Here is a 7238-nt window from a genome sequence, read left to right as displayed (position 1 = left end):
TACTCATGTAGAAATGCTTTTAAGCCTCCTTAGGCCCTTCATATTCTATGAGGTCATGTAGAATTACCTTTGGCAAATTGCAAGGGTATAGCTTATTCCACTCTTTGATCTTAGTCATGGTATGGACCACCTTGCAATTTGAGATAGTGTATCTCTAGCTAGATTTCCCAATGCCAAGTGTTGAGGATACAACCTTAAGGAAGCAAAGTCTCCTTATGCACAAGACCCTTAAATATGCATCTCTTTGCAAGAGAAAGGTTGCCCTTTTTTCAACCTTGTTCAATTTAGTGAAAAAAACGAGCTTTAACTTGGAAATCTTCATCCACAACACCTCCTTTGGATTGGTATTGCCCTAAAAAATTCATAATCGGTCAAAGATCTATAAGTTACTTTCTAAGGAAAAACGCCCTAGATATTTTGCAATTCAACCATTTTAGAGATGTCAAATACACAAAAAAATTATTTCCATTGCAATCTTCATATGTTTCTTCATTATCTTCTCAGTTGCTTCCATGATACCTAAAGATCCTGTTAGGGTTCAGGCCAACTGGTCAGACACCCATCACATTGACCATACTAACCTTACCTATTCTTTTGATAATGGAGCAATAAGGAGTAGTGAGGTAATTCATAACCCTCAGTGAGAGCTCCACCCACATCGTGGTCTCTCTCTCTCTCTCTCTCTCTCTCTATACACACGCATTGCATTCGTGCACTCTTTGTTAGGGTAAACCCAACTTGAGGCACCACATGGGAATTCCCTCTAGCCACCTAGGAAAGATAAATGATGACATGGCTTAGTGCTTTACAATCATTGGCTAGAGTGGTTGCATCCTCTACTGGCACTCGTTGATGCATCATTGGCCCACCTCGACATCTGCAAACGATTCACCTCATTACTGAAGACCCCGGCATTGCAATGCTTTCAAGTTGCAATGCTAATCATTTGATGCTCACCAATACCCCTCAAAACCTCATTAGCCTTCTGCCACGCTTGCTACTCATTGCTTTGGTGGTGGTCAAGTCCCATCATCAACAATTTCCATCATCTATAGTGCTATCCTTGGCGGGGCCGCAAAGTGGTACTATTATTGTCTTATACCCTACACGAGTTTCCCAAAACTACTCTATCACTGTTATTCTTGCTACTTTCTTTGCCCTGAGAAATTGAGAAATTGCTGCTCTGCTACGCCATCATCACCATCCCCGATTACCCTACTCGGTGCGCACCTACCAGTCGTCCTAGGCATTAAAAGCCTCCAAATTGTGAAGTTGTTGAATCAACTCACCCTTGAGCCCCTTTGCAGCAAAGTGTGCTATTAACACGAAAGACCTATATGAAACTACTTGCTATTGAGCCGAACTTTGGCATCAACACATCAGCTGTAACCTACTTAGCCCACACCTTGCTTGTCAAAAGCTTGTAAAACTCCTTGGCCAGATATATATTAAATTTGAAATTCAAGCAGTCATTCCCACGCCTTAACCCCTTAGCCTTTAGAGGCTTTTCTCACCACAGCCTGCATATCTAGCAAAGCTTCCCCATTGTTAGCCAAAGGCCTTGCAAGGTTTAGTTCCCGCCGCGAGGGAGAAAGGGAAAGAAAACATCATAGGGGAAACACACAATCTCAAAACAAAGGATAAAGATTTTTTTTCTTCTTTAGTTTGAGGAGAGGCTTCACCCCAGTGAAGACCCAGTGAAGAGGTGCTTCACAGAAGAAGATTAACTTCACAATATCTTCCCTTGTAAAAGTCCCATTTTCAAAATGTATGTACTACATGTGCAGAAAGGCACTTTACACGGGTTTAGACACTACCTACACACTGAGTGTATGGTAAGACCTCCCATCATTATGAGCCCACACACAACCACACACATAAATTACAATGTATGTGTGTTTAATATTGTTAGCCAAGAAGGCTGCATCCTAGCAAGGACGGCGGACCAACAAAAATCAAGAAATCAAACCACAAATGATGACAACAAAATAAAGGTGAAGATAAGGAAAAAAACAACAATAGATGGCGACGACAAAAAAATGAACACACTTTTGACGAGGATACGCATGCGGACCTCTTCACACATAAATGTACGAATATAATTTGTGTACTACCTAGGTCACTAATGAACCTACTATGTCTCAATTGTGAACCATAGCGATGAATCCGGTAGAGAACCGCTATGATGTATCATGGGACATTGAACAATGGTCGTTGAATCCATTGAGAATCGCCATGATGTATCCAATTGAGAACAGTGATGTGTTAAATCCAGTGAGAACCGTCATAATGTATCAGGTAGATGAATCATGTTAGCCTAGGAGTACGCTCTGACATAACACATGAACCAAAACAAATGAAATATTTGTAAAAACCCAAAGTTTGGCTTAAGGGGGTGATTGTTAGGGTAATTAGCCCAACTGGAGGCACGACATGGGAATGCTCTCTAGCCACCTAAGAAAGATAAATGATGACATCGATGCAACCTCTCTAGCCAATGATTGTAAAGCACTAAGCCTATTTGAGAGGCTATTTTCTAATCAATATTTGCACTTTGAGCTATCATCATTGTGTCTATAGTGTACCTTTATGATTTTGCCCTAAGTTATAGCCTAACCCTAATCTCCATTGCTCTAACCCTACCCTAACATCATGGTGAGCTTAAGGCTTCATCCACTATAGTCTAGCTCACTGATGATGCTTAGGGTAGAGCACGCTTCTGCTCTTCAATTTGTAACACTCTTTAAATGGTATCAGAGCGCATGGCGATCTCGCAGAGAGCATGGTGGTGTCAAGAGCTTCGAGTCAGTAGCTTGCTTGCTCTTGACAATGGAGAGATAAGAAAGCTTGGAATCTTTGTGAGAATGCAATGGGAGCTTGTGAGATCAGCTAAGAGTGATGTATGCTCTTTTGTTGGTTTATGCATTGTTTTTGGCTCACTTTTTCTTGGGACTTTGATCTCCGTATAGAGGAGACTGCTAGATTTTTCTCGCAAGTCCTCTAGTGTTCTTACTGCACTCTTTTGCATTGACATGGTAGTGATGGCTTTTGGTTGAGATTTTGATATCTAAACAAAGAGACTTTGCCAAAATTTTTGCAAAAAAATTTCCATAAATTTCTAGTCTCACTCTCTTGCATTTGCTCTTGTCAGTCATAGCTGGAACTCTTGAGAAAGAAGAGTATTATATCAAGAAGTTTGATGGCACACTCTTCACGATATAGAAGCATCGTATGCTTGATGTCTTGGTCAATAAGGGCCTTGTAATGCCATTGAAAGAGCATAAAGAGGGTATTTACACTGATGATGAGTGGGAGAAGCTTGATGCTCGTGCTATGGCGACCATTTGCCTACACCTTGGTGAGTTCATTTTCTTTACAATTATGAGCAAGCCTACTACAAAGGAATTATGGGAGTCTTTATGCTAAGCTTGGGATGAAATAGTGCATCAAACAATGTTTTTTTAATGAAGAAGCTTATATGCTTGAATATGAAACTGGGTAGCAGTGTCATTTCACATTTGAACAAGTGCAATAGTGTTTTCACACAGTTGTTCTAAAGGGCTGAATTTCCATGATGAAATGAAAGCCATTTTCTTGTTTAACACTGCCATTAGTAACTATGCCCCTTAGGGCAAGCTTGTTTTCAATGACGTTACTAGTGGTTTGCTCACGAAAGAGATTCCATGTCAATCTCTTGACACTAGTGGGCATGGTGATGCATATATGGCAAGCGGAAGTAGCCACAAAAACCATCAATGGCAAAGAGGTCGTGGTCACAATCACGGTCATTCTCAAGATTGCAAGAATATGCAAGGCAAGAGTCATGCACGTGACACAAGGAACATTGAATGCTACCATTGTCACAAGAAAGGACACATGAAGAAAGATTTCCATTTATTGCAAAGAGAAAAGGGTAAAGCCATTGTTGTAAATCCTGCAACTTCTAAAAGTAGTGTGAAGATAGAGGAGCTCAATGTCATTGAGTCTCCACATATTCATGTTGTTCTTGACGTGCGCATGCGCCAGATATACTAGTTTTTACTTCTAATTTGAGTTCGGAGGAGTCATTAGCTCTCGAAAAATGTTATGCACAAAATTGGATCATTGACTCAAGTTCTAGTTTTCATGTTACTCCTCAGAAGGAGTGGTTCTCTAGGTATGCTTCTACACATGGTTGTATTAAGCTGAGTGATTCTCATCAGCTTGAGATATGTGGCATTGGAGATGTGAAGTTATGTATGCATAATTTTGTTGAGTTTATGTTGCAAGGTGTTAGACATGTGCCAAAGCTAACTAAGAGTTTGGTTTCAATAGGATAGCTTGATGATTTAAGCTATACTACAATTTTTGGCAATGATTCCTACATAGTAAAAAAAGGTAACTTGGTCATGCTCAAAGGCCAAAATTCTGGCTCATTATATTCCTTGTATGTCTCTTTTGTAAAAGAGAACTCTATCTATGTAGCTGAGCTGCCTTCTACTAAGTTGTGGCATAGCCAGCTTAGTCATATGATTCAAAAGGGAATAAAGCAATTACAACATTTTAGCTATATCCTTGTGTTGAACTATTCTGATTTCAGTTTGTATGAGCATTGCATATATAGGAAATAGACTAGGCTTATCACTTTGCCATTGGATAGAAAGTTAGGGAATCCTCTAGATTTAGTGATCTATGTGGACCTATGCCGCATAAGTCTCTTAGGGAACCATTATATATCTTGACTTTCATAGAAGACTCTACTTAAAAGGTGTGGATCTACCTCTTAAAGAGGAAAGACGAATCCTTTACTGTTTTCCAAAAGAACCTATCAGGCAAGAAGTTGATTTGGAACATATTTCTGCAAGAAGCAAAGCTAAAGCAAATATAGCATTGGAAGTAGTAGATTCAGTCCCAGAGAAACATGTTTTTGGTAGCCTAGCAGAGGTAGTTAATGAATTTTATGTTAAATGGATGAAAATTTTCCAAAAATTGCTTGCATGGCAATCACCTCCAGAAGTGCTTCTAGTGACGATAGAGATTTTGTAGCAAGTGTTTCAAAGGCTAGTGACCTCGGCATGGGTTGTACTTGAGGAGCTCAAGATGAACCTTTGAAGGGTGTTAATGGATTTCTTAGCATCATGGAAGCATGTGAAGCCAAATAGATCAACAAGCTTACTAAAGATGATTGCATGTCCCTTCCATGCTATCTATGGCACATTTACCTCAAGAGTTTTGGGAAGAGGCTACTATGATAGTTGTGCATATAATCAATAGGTCACCCAATACACCATTGAACTAAAAGATTTTGCAGAAGATGTGGACATACAAGAGGCCTAATTATGATAGATTATGTAGTGAGTGTTGCTTCTTGCCACTCTGGTCCACCCCACATCACATGTTCTCTCTCTCTCTCTCTCTCTCTCTCTCTCTCTCTCTCTCTCTCTCTCTCTCTCTCTCTCTCTCTCTCTCTCTCTCTCTCTCTCTCTCTCTCTCTCTCCCCCCTTCTCGCTCTCCGTACACACACCCAAACTCGGACTTATGTCATCCGGAGGTATATCCTAGGCTTTTGGCACGTTTCAAACACGCTGGTCATATCAAAATTTTAAAATTTTGAGCGTTAAATTTTTTGCAACAACCTACAACAATCTTGATTTATAGAAGCTTGGCAGTTTGGATTCCTACATTGCAAATAATTATGCAATTTGAGTCTCTGGCTATGTATGCCACATTGAGGTGCTAATTGAGAGAGAATTTACCTCACATTTGTGTGTGCAAGTCATTCTTTGGGTGTGACTTTTGGAATGTTAGACACTCAGATGCGGTTTTGTACACATTGTGATTGTGTGGGTCATTTCAAAGAGTGTTTTCTTAGCACGATTTTGTGCGGTTATATCATGTATGCATATGTAGATACGGATTGAGATTATTACAACTCATAAGTAATAGATTCACATGTATACAAGTGTTTTGGGTAGGTGGAGTTGTCTATAGAGCTACTCGTGAGGGAGTGAGCTAGTTTGCCAAGTTTTTGGCATACCACAAGTGGATCTGTTTACTAAGACACCGAGTATCTATTTTCATGCAATTTTGGTGATATTTTTTGAGTTTTTACGAGTTTTTCCCATATTCTCGCCATGTTTTATGTGTATCTACAATTTTACCCTCTGATGGTTTAGTGGTCAAGTTTGACTCCCACTTTGACAAGTTTTGTCAGCTTGGACATAGTTTAGTGTTCTTGTATCCACTCTTACAAGAGTGAGGATTGCATATGCTCGTGTGGCTACAGACAGATAGTCACAGGCTTTACAAGTTCTACATATTTTTTTGTAGACTTTTGTAGGGAGCTATCTTGTGGGATGCGTTTTGAACGCGTTTTCTCACTACTTGTGTATATGGTTATGTGCTTTACGCTCGGTTGAGTTGCTTGTCCTATATTGTATGCTTGCAGATCTATATGCAAGCTTTGAATTTGATGTGATTGATCATGGTTTTCATGATTGTGTAGTGATCAAGTGATCTCCCACTATGTTGCCAGTTTGGCATGGTTTATGGTTGAGTTTGATAGCTCGCTATACTTTGTTTCTTGGCATCGATATAGTAGACATGTGTGACAATTCAGAGTCAACAGTCTTGACTCGTGTTGAGAGAGCGGTTTCATAGTTGCCGATACTTGCATTGTTGGAGTTGAGGTCACACAAATCACATTAGACGTCGTTGTTTCAGACATTTGAGACAGTGGTGAAGATGTATGCATGATGCAAATGAGGTTTTGACACATGCTAGAGAAATGGCTTCATATGCCAGTGACAGTGATGTCATGTTTGCCTTTAGCATTCCTCCTACTTACAAGTCTTCAACAAGCGATGACACTTCTCCGCAATGGTTGCTAGATGAAGATGCAATTTCCACATCACACCACATAATGAGGGATTCAACACATTCTCTACCAGGAGCTTTGGTTGTGTGCACTTGGACAATGGTTCAACATATGTGTTACGGCATTAGCCGCACATGCAGTCCTGCGGTCCTGCGGAGGTCTGGACACCGCGGATCAGGAGTCATGCGGTATGTGGTGGTAGTAGCGGCAGTTCTTCACGGGATATCATGGGAAAGGAGTGTGTGCATCGTTCCCGATCTGCGCTGGAGCAGCGGTTGTATATGGAGGGGCATACCTGTATTTTGATGCAACTTAACCAATCTCTATGATATTCATGGCATCTACTGTTGTAACTCTAAGTCTGGAATATACATGAATGAAG

The sequence above is a fragment of the Adiantum capillus-veneris genome, chromosome 4 (genome assembly GCF_014529385.1).
Source record: "Adiantum capillus-veneris isolate H3 chromosome 4, ASM1452938v2, whole genome shotgun sequence".
Lineage (NCBI taxonomy): Eukaryota > Viridiplantae > Streptophyta > Polypodiopsida > Polypodiales > Pteridaceae > Adiantum > Adiantum capillus-veneris.
The sequence above is the reverse complement of the archived record's forward strand: the minus strand, read 5'-3'. Positions refer to the sequence as shown.